Raw genomic sequence first — 15,878 nt, 5'->3', positions numbered from 1 at the left:
AGCTTTTTATAAGGCAGTTATATCTATGTATAATTGCTAAAATAAGGGTTGTGTTTTTTTCTGCCAAATCAAGTAGGAGGTGGAGTTGGAGTTGCTAGCAGACAACATTAGATTAAAGAAAATAAAACCATTAATAATTTCTTCCAGCCTAAGTAAAGTAAACAGTAGAGCTGAGTTAGCCCCTGCAATGCTGCTAGTGAGAATTTCATGAAAAGAGAATCCCTGACTAGGAGATGAAACCTTGGTAGAAGGAGAAGGGGAAAAAAACATGAGCAGAGTACTTGTATTTGTTATCCTGACATCTATCCTGAGCCAGCAGCAAGAAACTATGAGACACTTGAGCAATAGAATAAAAGGTCCAAGAAAATAAGACAGGGAAGGGCTGGAGAAGGTTGCTTAATCCATCCATGCTCAAAACCATGCACCATGGATTATGCAGAATCCCATTTTCCACTCGTGGGATAACATATGTGGACTTTAGAGACATTACCACTGTTAGTCTGTACTCTGCACACGTTTTGTTGATTTGGTGCAGAACTTATCTTTCCGAGCAGCTCTCAGAAATTCCCTATGAACCTTGCAAATTCTTTTCTCAGGCCTTCAGGGGCTGCCCCAAAGTTCTATCTGCACGACTTCTCCGAGGAGAGTGCTCTGAGCAATCCCTGCTGCTCCCCAACAAGGGGGAGCTTGTTCATACCCTTATCTGCTTAGGGTTTGGCATGGATGGTGCACGCTTGTTTTACCTTCTGTCTGCTAACAACTTGCCCCTGAGTGTTTGGAATTGGTATAAAGCAAATAGAGTGTGATACCATATGTTAATTCCAGTACGCTTTTTGGCTGATAAAAGTGAAGAGTACAAGCTCTGTGTGAGATTATTTCATATAAATGCATCAAGGCAATTGCATGGACAGGCTGGGAAAGCAGTAGCTTTATCCATTAAGATTTTATCTAAATAATCCAAATGTTATGAAGGAGGAAAAAAAAATGAGTAGAAAGGTGGGCAGCAAAATCAAACGGCCTAAAAAAATCATCTGTGATCATACAAAGATTCTGAACGTTGAATTTTTTAAAAAAGCTAAGAGATGTTTTGTATGAGGCTGGTGCATCAGAACTATTACTCACTTTCTGGGGTGGAAATGAGTATTCTGCCACTGCACATATTTCTCAGACAAGCAAATATAAACAGCAAGAGGAAGGATGTTCTGTGGTGCACTTGTTCTCTTGACGCTTGATTGTATCAAATAACCCCCAGTTTTGCCAATAGAAAAAGAGTGAATTTAAGAAGAATAAGATCAACTGAAACAGATGACAGTGTTTAAAAACGTTAGCTAATATTGATGTTTCAGTGGAAAGACTCTGAGAAAGCTGCTCCAAAGATGTGATAGATATGGCTGCCACAGGGTTGCTGTCGTGCTGGATAAGTCACTCCAGCCATGTCAGAGGTGATTATTACTTCTGTGCTCCTTGTTTTCTGGGTGCCTGACTGATGATCCTGATATGCAGAAATGTGAAGCACTTAATGCTTAGCTGCTGCTGTGATCCTGATGTCAGAGCTGGCTGTAAGCATTGCCATGAACCATTTTTCTGTTGGAAACTGTTGACACCGCTGAGATTTTCACAGAGATATGTATTTCCACTAAACTTGTGGTTGTGAGATTTTGTCAATAGTCAAAGCCCATGAAAGACCACTGCAAAACAGGAGGCTTGGTTTCTGCTCTGAGTCAGCCCATCAAAACTTCTCACATTAATGCAGTTATCTCCTGGGTTAATGGCTATTAAGGGATTGGCAGGGGAGAGGAGAATGAGGGGACCTTTCTTCCTTTCCTTCTCTAAGCATTGTTATTGTTACTAGGGTTTCATTCCTGTTTAAAAGAGTTGGAAAAGTCTTTATGTTTTCCATGGAAGCGGAGATCATTTTCGTACTGGGTTCCCCTTTGGGATCATCTAGGTTCAGAAATCTGTCTCTATGGATTAGACACTTTTAATCCCTTTTCCCTGTCTCTGAAATCACCATTTACTCCATTCTGAGGCAGGATTTAGTGTTGCTGAGCCACACACAAAAGGGGGTTTGCCTTTCTCCTCCTAAGCTGTAGGTGAAGGCCATTTTGTGGACAAGACTATTTCATTTAACTTTCTCCATAGGTCACACTCGCAGGCCTCTTGTTAACTTTGCAGCTCCTTTTTTGAGCTGATATGCCTCCAATTTGCCCACCTTTATTTGATGATCAGGATTAGATACAGCACTCCAGCTGCAGCCTCTCAAGTCCGAGTGCACAGGTCTAATGAGTTAGTGTGCTTTATGTGCAGTGCTCTCAGTACCAAATATTATTCTTCCTAATTTTTCCTAATAACTAACTCTGGATTTTTTGAGTCATTAAGAACCTGCACTGAAAGTAGTCTGCTCAGTTTGCAGGTTCCCGAATCATCCTTTTTTCACTTTTTGATATTAAGGAGTGAAATTGTGCTTCTGCCTTTGACCTCTGGATTTAGAGGTCTTCCGTAATTTTTGTGGACAGTTTTTAATGTTTCAAATAATTATTTGGCTGTTAATTGGAGTGGATTCATCAGTTACTGCCAACCTGGATATACCCATTTTAGCTGCCTTTCCTGCCTTGTGTTCCTATAGCCCTCTTAAAATTAACTGTGTTAAGTATCTGATTATAATTAAATTACTCTGAGAAGGCTGAAGCAACAAAGACTGAATGAATTGATATTCTCTATGTCATTTTATCTGCTTTCCTCTCCTTTTAATGTACCTACACTACTTTCCTTGGCTGTGATAACATGGATACTGTTTTCCCTGCACCCCACAAAGGCTCTGAAAGTAAATTAATGACTGCACATTAAACACTTAGTTGCTATAATGAAGAAGGAAAAAGCCTATCAGGAAATGAATGGCACTTCCAAGATGGGTTTTGCTATTTTGTGGCATACGTGCAATAGAGCCACATGCTCACAAATAAGAAAGACATGAGCTACTGACTCAGTAATTGACACTGAAGGAAGCACAAGTCCTTGAGCAAGTCAGTGCACAGTCATACCCTAGAGACTGGATTATAATTCACAAGCACATGGAGCAAATTAAGGTGGCACAAACAACCTTGGCTCTGGGGTTTCCTGGTTAGTGAATATTTCCCATCACGACTTTATGTGACAATGGTTGGAAGAGGAATACATTTCTTCTCAGATGGTGCTGTAATGCTTTGGAACAGGCTGCCCATGGAGGTGGTGAGGTCACTGTTTCTGGTGCTGTTGTGGATGTGGCACCAAGGGATGTGGTTAGTAGGTATGGTGGGGGTTGGCTGACAGTTGGACTTGGTGACTTTGGTAGTCTTTTCCAACCTTAATGATTCTATGGTGAAATACTTGCTCTGGTTCAAGTGCTAGAGAGTGTCTTGTCAGCTTCTTCAAAGCACTGAGTTCTTCCTTGCCTTGGAATAAGTTAGATCCCTCCTAGCTGAGATGGTAAACAGTACCCTGTTGCTCTTTGTTTTTGTATTTCCTAATCCACACACGGAGAATAATGTGCTCTTAGTGACTAGACAGATTTACAGCACTGTCTATCACCTCTTTCTGCAGTGTCTGATGAATGCATAATTGTATCAGGTGGTCCTGCTTTCTTCTGGAAACATTTGGAGATAGCAATCGTGTATTGCATAGCTCCTTGTGAGTGTATATAATGACGTAAACTATAAGTGAAAATTATTTTGAAGTGAACTGAGGCCTCAAGCTGAAATAGCACCAAGAGAAGCTTAATCAGTGCATTGAAGATGACTGCCAAAACTCTTCTTTGTAAGCTCTTTGTTTCCCAATATTGTTTACTTGAGATTACTGGGGACCCAATGCCAACCTGACACACCATGACCCACAGCAGCTTTCGCTCCAAACTGCAGACATTTCTAATGTTTTTTTATGGATCAATTCTTTCTTGGAGAGCACTACAGTGCTGACATCCTGGTTGCCCTGTGGCTTGTGTGACCATTGGTTTCATGACTTGAATCTAGCATCCTCCTATCCAGAGGGAACAATTTAGACTAAACTGCCTTTGTAGAGATTTTCTACAATAATGAAATTCTTACCTGATGACTTGTACCAAAATTAACACTTTATTTTCTGCTGAAGTATGAGTAATTACCAGAGCGGGTTTGGAGTTGACCTTGCTTTTCTCCCCAGATATTACTTTTTCCTCCTGTTGTCCAATCTGGCTGCTGGAGATTTGACTCATGGGCTGCCATTCGACCTCTCTGCCCAAGACCATAAAATTAATTGAACATGCCTGTCTCTGTGTGCACTAAAAAGATTGTCCATTCCAGCACAAGTCAGTACAGCATTTGCATCAATATGAACAGGAAATACCTAAATAGAGGGCATGAAATTTGTGCACTCAGCCTGCTATACAAATCAGCTCATTGCACATCCTCTCCTTGTCCTATATGTGTAGCCTTTTGTCTCCCATGTCCTTTCCACTTAATTTTAGTTTGCCCTCTACTTTCACCTCCATTACCGTGTTATACATGGGCAGTTGGTGATGTGACTCAATCACATCAGCCTCCTCCTGCTGTTTTACTTCAATCATCTCCAACCTTTTTCCACTGAGCTGACAAAGATACTTTCTCCTGTGCCATGAAAAAACATGATGTAAACAATATGATCATGTTAGCATTCTGCATGCATGATTTCAATCGCATCTCATGTAACCAGTCACCTGGCTGTTTTTTATTAATGAAATCACCCTTGTTATCAGTTTGTTTTCGTTCAGTTCCTACAAAAAGATTGCTCACAGCTTGAGTCAAGTCAGACATTTCAGTATCTCTGTCAGGAAGTCAGTAAAGATAATAAAAAGGAATATGTCCAGATGAACCTTTAGAAATGTAACATTTAAGAGCAGAGATGCTTCTGATAGCTCTCAGTCATTTTGCAGAACATTAAAAAAAATGAAATAAATTGCTGTTTATTCATGCTTTTGTATTGTTCCCGTGCATCCATTCTGTAAGTATTTTGCATTTTATGATTTTCTACTCTCAGAACTTTCTTCCCAGGAAGAGTAACAGAAAGTTGAGCGAGGCAGTCACTCCCCTGACCCAGCAGCTTGGTCCAGCTGCCATCACAGCTGCAGAGACCTGCAGAGAGCACTGAGAAATGGGCCCTCCTGCTGCCATCCATCCATGGGTGTCAGGGTAAGTGCTGCTGGAAAAAGGAGGTGCTCCCCCATCTCCATTCCCTCCCCAGAAGAAAGGGATCGCTGCCCCATGTAGTGTGTGCCCTGAGATCATCTGTTGTTTTTTGCTTCTGTGTTTCTCTCGTGAAAGGAATAATTTTTTGCAATGTCAATTGACAATAACTGCATCGTTATGAAGCTTTCCTGGCACTGCTTCTGCTGATTGATGGCTGTGAAAATGCAGCATATTTCATTTGCTTTTCCTAGACGTGAAGCCAGCTGCTAATGGTTTTCACAGGGTGAAGCTGGCAGCTGCAGGATCAGGTCTCAGGGCTCTGAAACATACATTTGCAGGAGTGCCACCTGGGCTTTTGGCTGTTTTATTACTTTTGTGAGAAGTAATCTGAACAAAATAGGTGTCTGGCTGCATATTCTGGGGTCTGATTTGGGAAACTAGTATCAGGTCATTAGTATCAGATGGACACGATCACAGTGATCTCACTTTACAGCTCTCTGAAAGAAGACTGTGACAAGGTGGAAGTCAGCTGCTTCTCCCAGGCAACAGCAATAGAATGAGAATTGATGGCTTTCAGTTGCTCCAGGGAATGTTCAAGTTGGATATTAGGAAAAATTTCTTCACAGGGAGAGTGGTAAGGTATGGTAAGGTAAGTACAGGCTGCCCAGGGAGGTAGTGGAGTCACTGTCCCACAGGTGGTCAAGAAAAGAGTAGAGGTTGCACTGAGGGGTTACAGACTTGGATTGGTGGTTAACTATATGATCTTAGTGGTCTTTTCAACCCTGATAGTTCTATGATCTTGAAACATTTCTGTGTGTAATTAAAACTTCCCTGCCTGTTTCCAGAAACACATTAAAAGCCTGTGGTTGACATTTATCTAGTTTTATTCATCTGGCTCTTGAAGTCAAATTCAGAAACTAATGCATAAATATTACCCTTTCTGTTAATTGTGAGTGCTTGCTGAAGGCGGAAACAAACAGCCAGTGCATCATTAGTGAATAAGAGCAACACTGTGACTCTCTGCTGACACCAAACCAAATATTTCCTTACAGGGCTTAGATAAAATAGGTATCTATGTATGTACTTGTTCCTTCTTTCTACAAAACGGCCAATTGATACCAACATGTGTCTGTCCCACCCTGTTTTCCTGTATTTCATTCCTGACATGTGGCTGAGACCATCTGGGCTATGGAATCACACAGAATCACAAAATCACAAGGTTGGAAACGACCTGCAAGATCATCCAGTCCAACCACCCTCCCATTCCTATCAGTGCCACAAGCTAGACACAGACCCTTTTGCAACACAACCTCCCTTCAGGAAGTTGTAGAGTGCAATGAGGTCTCCCCTGAGCCTCCTCTTCTCCAGGCTGAACAATCCCAGCTCCCTCAGCCACTCCTCGTAAGACTTGTGCTCCAGACCCCTCACCAGTTTCGTTGCCCTTCTCTGGACACGCTCCAGGGCCTCAATGTCTTTCTTGTAGTGAGGGGCCCAAAACTGAACACAGTACTCGAGGTGTGGCCTCACCAGTGCTGAGTACAGGGGGATGATCACCTCCCTGCTCCTGCTGGCCACACTATTTCTAATGCAGGCCAGGATGCCGTTGGCCCTCTTGGCCACTTGGGCACACTGTCGGCTCATGTTCAGCCGAGCATCAACCAACACCCCCAGGTCCCTTTCCTCTTTGCAATCATCCAACCACTCATCCCCAAGCCTGTAACGCTGCCTGGGGTTGTTGTGGCCAAAGTGCAGAACCCGACACTTGGCCTTGTTAAACCTCATCCCATTCATCTCAGCCCAGCGATCCAGCTTACCTAGATCCCTCTGCAGGGCCTCCCTGCCCTCAGGCAGATCGACACAACCTCCCAACTTGGTGTCATCTGCAAACTTACTCAGGGTACACTCAATCCCTTCATCTAAGTCATCAATGAAGATATTAAACAGGATGGGCCCCAGTACCGACCCCTGGGGGACACCACTTGTAACAGGTCTCCAGCTGGACTTCACTCTATTGACCACTACCTGTTGAGCACGGCCCTCCAGCCAGTTCCTTATCCAACGGAGGGTAAAACTGTCCAAGCCATGGGCAGCCAGTTTCCGCAGAAGGATACTGTGTGAGACCATGTCAAAGGCTTTGCTGAAGTCTTGGTAGACTACATCAACTGCCTTTCCCTCATCTACCAGTTTGGTCACCCAGTCGTAAAAGGAGATGAGGTTGGTCAAACACGACCTGCCTTTCATGAACCCGTGCTGGCTGGGCCTGATCCCGTGGACAAGCTGTGTGATCTCTCCCAGGAGGATTTGTTCCATGATCTTCCCTGGCACTGATGTCAGGCTGACAGGCCTGTAGTTCCCCGGATCATCCTTACGGCCCTTCTTGTAGATGGGAGTCACATTAGCAAGCCTCCAATCCTCTGGAATCTCTCCAGTCAACCAGGAGCGCTGGTAGATAGCCGAGAGCGGCTTAGCGATCACCCCTGCCAACTCCCTCAGCACCCTAGGATGAAGCCCATCTGGTCCCATGGACTTGTGACTGTCCAGATGGAGGAGGAGCTCTCTGTCTCCACCTCGATCTCCGGGGAGATATGCTGCATGTCAGCCCAGATATCCAGATCAGGGCACAAAGTGCCCTGAAGATAGCTGGTCTGACTATTAAGGGCAGATGTAAAGAAGGCGTTGAGGACCTCAGCCTTCTCCTTGTCATCTGTGGTCACATTCCCTGCCACATCAATTAAAGGACAGAGATTATCCTTGGGTTTTCTCTTGTCATTGATATATTTGTAAAAGGATTTCTTATTCTGCTTTACTGCAGTGGCCAATCTAAGTTCGAGATGGGCTTTCGCCTTCCGGACTTCCTCCCTGCATACCTTTGCAACTTCCTTGTAATCTCCCCTAGTAGCCTGTCCCTTCTTCCACAGGACATAGACTCTCTTTTTCTTCCTGAGTCTTGACAGTAATTCCCGGCTCATCCACACCGGTCTTCTCCCCCTGCGGCTCGCCTTACGGTATTCAGGGACAGCCTGTTTTTGCGCCTTTAAGATTTCCACCTTGAATCATCATATTCCATCTTCAGGCCCCATGTGTCTCCTTCTCTGAGAATGGCTCTCTGTGACTACTAAGCATGTGATGGGGTTTGGTCCCACCTAGCTGTGTAGATGGCACATTCTTCTGGGAGGAAGAAGCAGTAAAGGCAGGTGGGCTTTGGCATTGCTGCCTGCTGTTCACTGGGCTGACTCTTAGCAGGTCAGGCAGGATGCCTGGCTTTTCTTCAAGAAAAGCAAGACAAAACTGTTTGGTTTTCTGGGAATTCCGAAAAGCAGCAAGAGAATTTCATAATCACACAGAAATCAAGCAAGCACAAATGTTGCAGTGTCAGCTGCTTTGTCCCAGGAGATCAACCTTGCCACACAATTGAGCAATTCTAAACAGGAGAAGTAGAGTCTATAAAAATTACCCTAAATCTTCCTCACAGTGAGGAAAGTCCTATTTGCTTAATTTCTCATCTATATGGTCAACCAGAAAGCATTCATAGTTGCTAGGAGGCCAAAGAGTGGATCTACAGTGTACATTACTATCTCCTGTGGGGCATTGCAGGTCAAGTTCTTTTTCATCAGTGTGTGCCACAGAGGCTTTAGATAGGGAACTGGTGAAGAATAGCTGATCAGGAAAAGCCATTATCTCAAAAGACTGATATTTACTGGATTCTTGCTTTTTAACTTTCTAGCTGAGTTACAGGACTTCCTTTATTGCTGCACAATCATTTTCTTCCTTTAAAAACAAACAAACAAACAAAAAAAATCAAACCAAATAAAATTGAACTGAGTATGCTCAGGTCTTATCCACCGTTATCTGGAATTATCACCAAAGAATCTTTTAAGTCCTGTTCTCCTACAAATGAGACTTGCGTACTTCCAGCACAGAGCAGCACATTAGCAATCCTGAGGAATAACAATAGAATTGGGTTAAGAAAGAGAAAGACCAGAGCATACTGTCTGGTCGCACTGTTTCCAATCTAAGTGAAAATGTACTTTCAGTGCTGAGAATACAGTAGAGCAACAGTTAAATTAATGCCACTGCATAGACTTCATTTGGATCCCTGCGTACATGCTCAGATTTGTACGAGCAGAGGGAATGGCTATTAGGATAATCAGGGGGAATGAAGAGCTTGCTTTGTAAGTAGAGATTAAAATTAATTTGCTTAGCATAGCAGAAGGGAGAGTGAGGAGGCATTTTGTGTTGCTGATATGTGCACAGAGGGAAGGGAGCTCTGCAGGCTGCAGTGGAATGCAGTGAGAATATCAGCTGTAAGAGAGAATACAAACGTACTTAGGGTGCAAAATAGGAAATTTCTACCTAAGGAAACATAAAGATTGAGATGGCTAAAACAAAAATCCTACTTCTCAGATGGATTTCATTGTGGCTTTTAATAGCAAAGAGATCAGGCTAAGCACAAGCAATGGTATGGTCCATATAGCACGGCCTTTTATAATGTTGCTAAAGGAGTTCTGCACAGTAGCATTCACCAAATACTTCTTCCACATGGCCCTAAAGAAACAAAGACACCTCCAGCACAACACGTGGACTCCTCTAACAGACTATCCCGTTCTCTTTTAATTGAAATACTTGAAAACCTGGTGTCTGATAATGAGTATGATGTATAGAATCAACTTGACAGGTTACTTAGGTACATTTGTCAAAGGGAAGATATCTTTGTATTACTGCCACTATTGAAGCAGACAAGTTGGAAGGTTCTGATGCAGGAAAGTTTTGAAATGCTCACCTTGCCCTCACCCACCACAGATTTGATTTAATGCCTATATGCCACATTAATGTTTACAGTATTTCACTTTTTGATAAAAAAAAAAAAGTTCAAAATCTATTATCTGTTTTGTTATTTTATCATCAATCATTGAATTTTTGTTGGGATTTTTTTTTATACATTCACCATCTTACCATAAATATCTTGGAATATAAAAATGTCTGATTCGTAGACTCTCGCTATGAATAAATTAAGCTGGATTTATGAGACTTACGGTCTGTTCTTCCTCTGTTCTTTGGAGGGCTTTGTGAATGTGCAATGAGAGCTCCTATTTCTTAATATGGAATTTTATTGCCACTATGTAACTGGGTTAATATGAGGAGTATAAATAGGGATGTTCATTTGCTGGTGTGATGTTTCAATATGGAGATGAGCATATGAAGTTAAAAAATATGAACTGAAGTCCAGGCTGTATTACTTAATGGCCACGTGGAGGAAAAAAAAGCATTTCTAGTGCTGAAGAAACAATAGATTATGTGGGAATTGCCCCCTAGAAAGGGGAAGGAAGATTTCGAATGGCAGGCATTTGTATCTGGTTTGATTCCTTCCCTTAGTCATCATGTTGATTTGATACTCTTGGAGCTTGATAATCTTTAAGGTGCCTTTCAACCTAACCCAGTCTATGATTCTATGATTTTTATCCTGTTTTTCAGAGTTGGGAGAAAATGTCAGACTCAATTTCCTTTGACCCTAAATCTAAGAGCAGAGCAGGTAGTCTGTACACAACAAGCAGGCAATTTACTTAAAAAGTTAAACACCTCACTAGCCTAGAACAAAACTTCATCACTGTTGTAGCCATTTTGGTTACTCTGTGATGTCAGATGGAGAAGCAGCGGGTTATTGCTATATTATGTTTCATTATGAAATCCAGTCAGATTAATGACTTTGGAGCCATTTGAGATTTACATAATTTATATCGATGACTTGCTGCTTAAAGTGTTTTACCAAATCAGGAAATAAATTGTAGGTTTTATAAAAATATCATAATTAAAAATTGACTTGTAGTAACTGCTGGCTTCAGGAATGTGCATGAAGTTCAAGTATGATGGATTGTTTTGCTTAGTGCAAACTATAAAAAACAAGAGAGACTTATGACGATAATAAAGCTTTTGGGGGGAGTGGTTACATTATCAATCTTTATATTGAGCCAAATGCTGCTTGCATTTCTTCTGTGCATATTTTATTGACTTCACTCTGACCAGCTGTGAGAAATCAAAATATCTGTACTTTAACCAACCTCAGAATCTAGAAATCAAACATTTATTTTACTCCAGAATTTAACAAACTGGGTTATATCATTTGCTAGAAAAATAGAAGGGAAAATTTCTTGACTTTCTTCACTTCAGCAGTCAAAGTATTCAGGTGGTGAATGTTATTTTTTAATTGATTTTTATTTCAGGGAATCAATGAAGAAACATGCAGAGTATATCTATAATATGTAAGGCTGACACCAATATTTCTGTTGAGGAGGATGTTGGGCTTTTTTGTTGGATGAAAATGAGTTTGAAAGTATCTTTTGGGGTATAAAAATGAGCCAAAATTTGTTCTCTCTATGACTGCCATATTCCCAGTATTTAAAAAGGAATTATAAAAAGAAGGGGAATAAACTTTTTACTAGGGTAGATAGTGACAGGACAAGGAGGAATGGTTTTAAGCTCAAGGAGGGAAGGTTTAGATAGGATGTCAGGGGGCAGTTCTTCTCATAGAGAGTGATGAGGGGCTGGAACAGCCCAGGGAGGTTGTGGATGCTCCATCCCTGGAGGATTTCAAGGTCAAGTTGGATGGAGCTCTGGGCAGCCTGCTCTAGTATTAGATCTGGTTGTTGGCCCTGCATGTGGCAGGGGGTTTGGAACTTGATAATCCTTGAGGTCCCTTCCCATTCTATGCTTCGCAATGAAATTCAGCAGAGCTGAACAAGAACAAAGGCTTTGGATTTAACATGGAACTGTAAAGTTCATATAGAAGAAACTAGACACTAAGTCCTTTTTTTTTTTTTTTTTTTTTTTTTTGTATCAAACCAAAATTAAGTTACTTAATCTTATACTGAGATTTGCAAAGGGTCAGTGAGTAATGAGATGTTGTTCCTTGTTGCTACAACTACAGATGAAGCAAGAAACACTTTGCTACCATTCTCCACTGGAAAAGGGGCACTGGGAGAGACAGTATCCAAGCTGCTCTCTGCTGCCCAGGAGCTGGAAATTACGGATGTTAGCAGGGCAGAAGGGATGAAAGCAAAGTCCTAGGATGGTGTTGCATGCCACAAGAACACCAAAACATCACACAGAAGACCATCTTACAGTTATTAATGCAAGAGGAATGTATCTGTTGAAGGAATGACTGTTATTTGTATGAGAGAGAGCGTACAACTGCAGGAGCAAAGTAATGCTAGCTGGAAGCTCGTTTTTTTTTTTAATCCAAGCCTTTTGTATAATGCAGCAGTGCGTGCACAGCAAGGGGCACCCTCTCCTGATGGAATTACATGTTCAACAATCTATGCCTTACAGTCATGGAATACAGTGGGCATGCAACAGGGAGAAGGACTTCCTCTCGATACGCCTTCATGAAATGGATTTGAAATAAGTTTGAAGGTTTGAAATAAGTTTTGATCTGTACACCAGATATCTGTGATAATATCAATGTACTTAATATCTACTTTTTCCTTGGTGTCACAGCCCTCATTTTATTCACTTACTTCATGGCAGCCCTAAAAGAAGTCAGAGTGGGGGAGGGAGATTACATGTTGCTGTGCAGCTTTGCTTGGGTTTCAGATGAACCGTGTGATGCTAAGCTCTCTAGATCTTCATTTCCCATTTTCCTTAATTATGGCCAAAATCACATTGATAAAATCTTCCAGATGCCTTATCCAAGCTTCAGAAATAAATAACTCGTTGGGCTCACTTTTGAACTCACTCACAAAACACATCTCTAGGGGTCACCAGAAAGAAGAAAATATTGTATTTAATCTGGAATGCTTAGAAGTCTACTCACTGCTTTTCAGCTAATCTTCTGTAGGGGATAATTTAGTTTTCAAAAACCAAGACAAATTATTTTTCTACAGACAGCAGGTATTTCCTCCTAATGAAAATGGCATTATAGCACGCCCATGGTAAAAGGAGAGAAAAAAAGGCTGTGTGCAATTTCCCTGACATATAATTGCTTGCTGAAAAAACACTCTGATGTGAAATTTTACTCCAAACTCAAATGAGATGCTCTCTGTTCTGTTTTACCACCTTGTGATAGGATACTTGCTAATATAGCCCTATGAATTTTAATTTTATTAGATGGGCTTCAAAGCAGTAATGATTGGGGAAGATGTAATGCAATGGAAAATACAACAGCAGAGTAGCAAGATTCCAGGCTGCAGCAAGTGTAGATTCACACAACAGTGGGCACAGAACAAAGGGAAAGAAGGTGCTGTGAGAATCCTTCTTTGTTTTTTGGCTCAAAGCTTGCTTCCTGAGGTTTTTCTTGTGATAAGACTCTGAGTGACTTGTCAAGGAGGCAAGTGATGGGTGCTAACTGTGTGACAATCGATATCGCTTTGGGAACATTTGCAAGCCCCTTCCCCCAGAGCTGCTTGCTCTGTAGAAGAGCAGAAGAGAGTGCTCAGGAGTGTTCACTGGCAGAAGATCTGGCCTGTGACCAAACCGCTCCAGCTAAGTATGGAAGGCTGGGGGATGATACCATTGTATCCTGCCAAGGCAAGATACAAGTTGGTGCCTCCCAGCTTCTCTTATCTGCTGGCAAGCTGAGCCTCACTCAAGCTGTCACTCAAAGGAGAGCTGACTCGACCACTTTGGATTTGAGCTGTCACTCCAAAGACAGCTGACTCAACCACTTTGAAGCATTGAAAAAGGGCCATCATCGCCATGGTCATCGGTTGTCCTTCGTTGTCAATAGAACAACAATGCCCAATGACCCACCACTACTGAGGATCAAAAACAGAACTACAAATGTCACTGGATCCATGGTGGTGACTATGTCCCTCTTGCTGCTTATAAAGACTCCTTGCTTCTTCTTTTCTATTGCCCTCCTTCCTTCCCCATTACCCTAATTCATAATAGTGTCCGTCCTCCCCTTCCCCATTTCCCTAATTAAGATTTGTAATAAACTGGTCGGACCAACATTTGAACCGTTGCTTCTTAATCTCACGCCATGTATATAGATAATAAAAGAACCTCCTCTCCCTCCTATAAATTGGAGCGAGACAGGTGCTTACCTTCAAAAGGTCTCAGATAAACAGGGATCTCCTGCAAGGTATCTTTGCATCCACTACGAACCATTTAATGAGATCTAGGAAGGATCAGATCCTGGCTCTAGCCTTTCCAGTCACTCAGGTACATTGCTTGCACCTGAACTCCCTGGGTTGGCCCTGCCTTCTTACCAGGTGCTTAATCACTGCTTCAAGCAGTGACTTAGCATTTCCACTACAGAGAGATTTCTCCAAGGGTCTATAGAGGGACAGTCTGCTCAGGTAAAAAGAATGTTTTGCTACGCTTTGGTGAAATTAATAAATATCTCTCCAGAGAAGCTGTGGATTCCCCATCCCAGGGGGTGCTCAAGGCCAGGTTGGATGGGTCCTGAGCTGCTTGGAGACATCCAGCCCCACAGCAGAGGGGCTGGAGCTTGATGAACTTTACCGCCCTTTCCAACCTAAGCCATTCCATGATTCTCTGATTTCATAAGATAGTACAGGTGAAGTTCATTGGGCATTCAAGGCAGAGTTTGGCTCAGCACTATTTTCTCGCTCTCTGCCCTTTTTTATTCCTTCTCAGAGTTGCACAAAGGCAAAGCTTCCTTGTGAGTCACAGAGGCCATTGGGCAGTTTGTCTAATGAAAACTGAGAAAAACACCTCTTTTACCCAGATTCATCTACTTTTTTGCAGTGGTTTGAAGCCCATTGCAGCAAATGCAGAAGGGCTTGAGAGCAGAGACTTGGGTTTCTTTTGCTGGTGGTGCACAGAAATGCACATCCTTCTGTGCTTTGCCTTCTCCTCCTGTCTAAATAAAACTGATATTGTTCTCCTTTTCCACTGTTTTTTATAGCTAATGAAAAAGCCCACAAGACTGCCCCTCATGCTCTTGTTGCTTCTATATAGTGCCTTTTCCCCACATGGAAGCCAGAAAGCACTCTTAAAATCAAACTATATGAAACAATAATTTCTACCAGAATTGAAAAACATGGCAGCAGATAACAGTGCACTTTAGCTCCTGACAACACTTGGGAAATTAAGATAGTTTTAAGGAGCAGGAATAATCCCAAGGCCTCAAAGAGGTTAAATGCAACAGTTCATGCAACAAAAAGCTTAACAATTCACATCCCTTTTATACAGAATTTACTCAAAAGCTCCATTTAGCTGCCTGCTGTGTGCCAACAGATACCTTCTATCCCCAGCTCTGGAGCTTTAAACCAAGTTTCCCATATTACAGCTTCTCTTCCCTTTCATGAGGCTGTGATTTTTATGAAGAACAAATTAAGTTGTGTTTATCTTAATGCAAAATACCCATTTTCCCCCTGTTAAACACAAAGCAGTAGGTAAGCAGGTTACTCTGTGCTTTTTGTTTTCCAGAAAAGGACTTATATTTCATTAAAAAAGGTTGACAAACTGCACAAGTAGGCATAAATCACTTCTTTCTGCAATCAGATATCATTGAAATATAACAGTATTGAAATTTAATACACTTATTTTTTTTCATTTTTTAAGAAAAAAAATGTTCATATGGGCTAGGTCTGACGGAGAACCTGAAGGACTGATTTTTTAAAAAGCTGTTAACAAAAATGGTCACAGAAATTTGCAAGTTTGAAGAGCACCTTTGCTTTTTTGTTGTTGCAGGTTTCATCTTTTGTAGGGAGTTTTGTGTGCATGGGTGGTTGGTTATACCAA

General features: G+C 41.9%; 1 protein-coding gene and 1 long non-coding RNA gene across 8 annotated transcripts in view; one reads left to right on the top strand and one right to left on the bottom strand.

Moving 5' to 3' along the window:
• LOC125696575 (uncharacterized) overlaps nucleotides 1-6,453 on the top strand; it is a 51,263-nt gene extending 44,810 nt beyond the window's left edge. For 5 of the 6 annotated variants that reach the window (XR_007378420.1, XR_007378424.1, XR_007378422.1 and 2 more), the window contains 2 exons: nucleotides 5,026-5,177; nucleotides 5,668-6,453. This is a non-coding gene — a long non-coding RNA (uncharacterized LOC125696575). The remainder of the gene's footprint in view (nucleotides 1-5,025; nucleotides 5,178-5,667) is intronic. The other variant, XR_007378423.1, reaches the window with a different exon arrangement.
• Nucleotides 1-15,878, bottom strand: part of LOC125696571 (von Willebrand factor D and EGF domain-containing protein-like) — a 168,961-nt gene that overhangs the window by 142,356 nt on the left and 10,727 nt on the right. The window lies entirely within an intron of this gene.

The sequence above is a fragment of the Lagopus muta genome, chromosome 8 (assembly GCF_023343835.1).
Source record: "Lagopus muta isolate bLagMut1 chromosome 8, bLagMut1 primary, whole genome shotgun sequence".
NCBI lineage: Eukaryota > Metazoa > Chordata > Aves > Galliformes > Phasianidae > Lagopus > Lagopus muta.
This window is presented reverse-complemented; position numbering and strand designations above follow the sequence as displayed.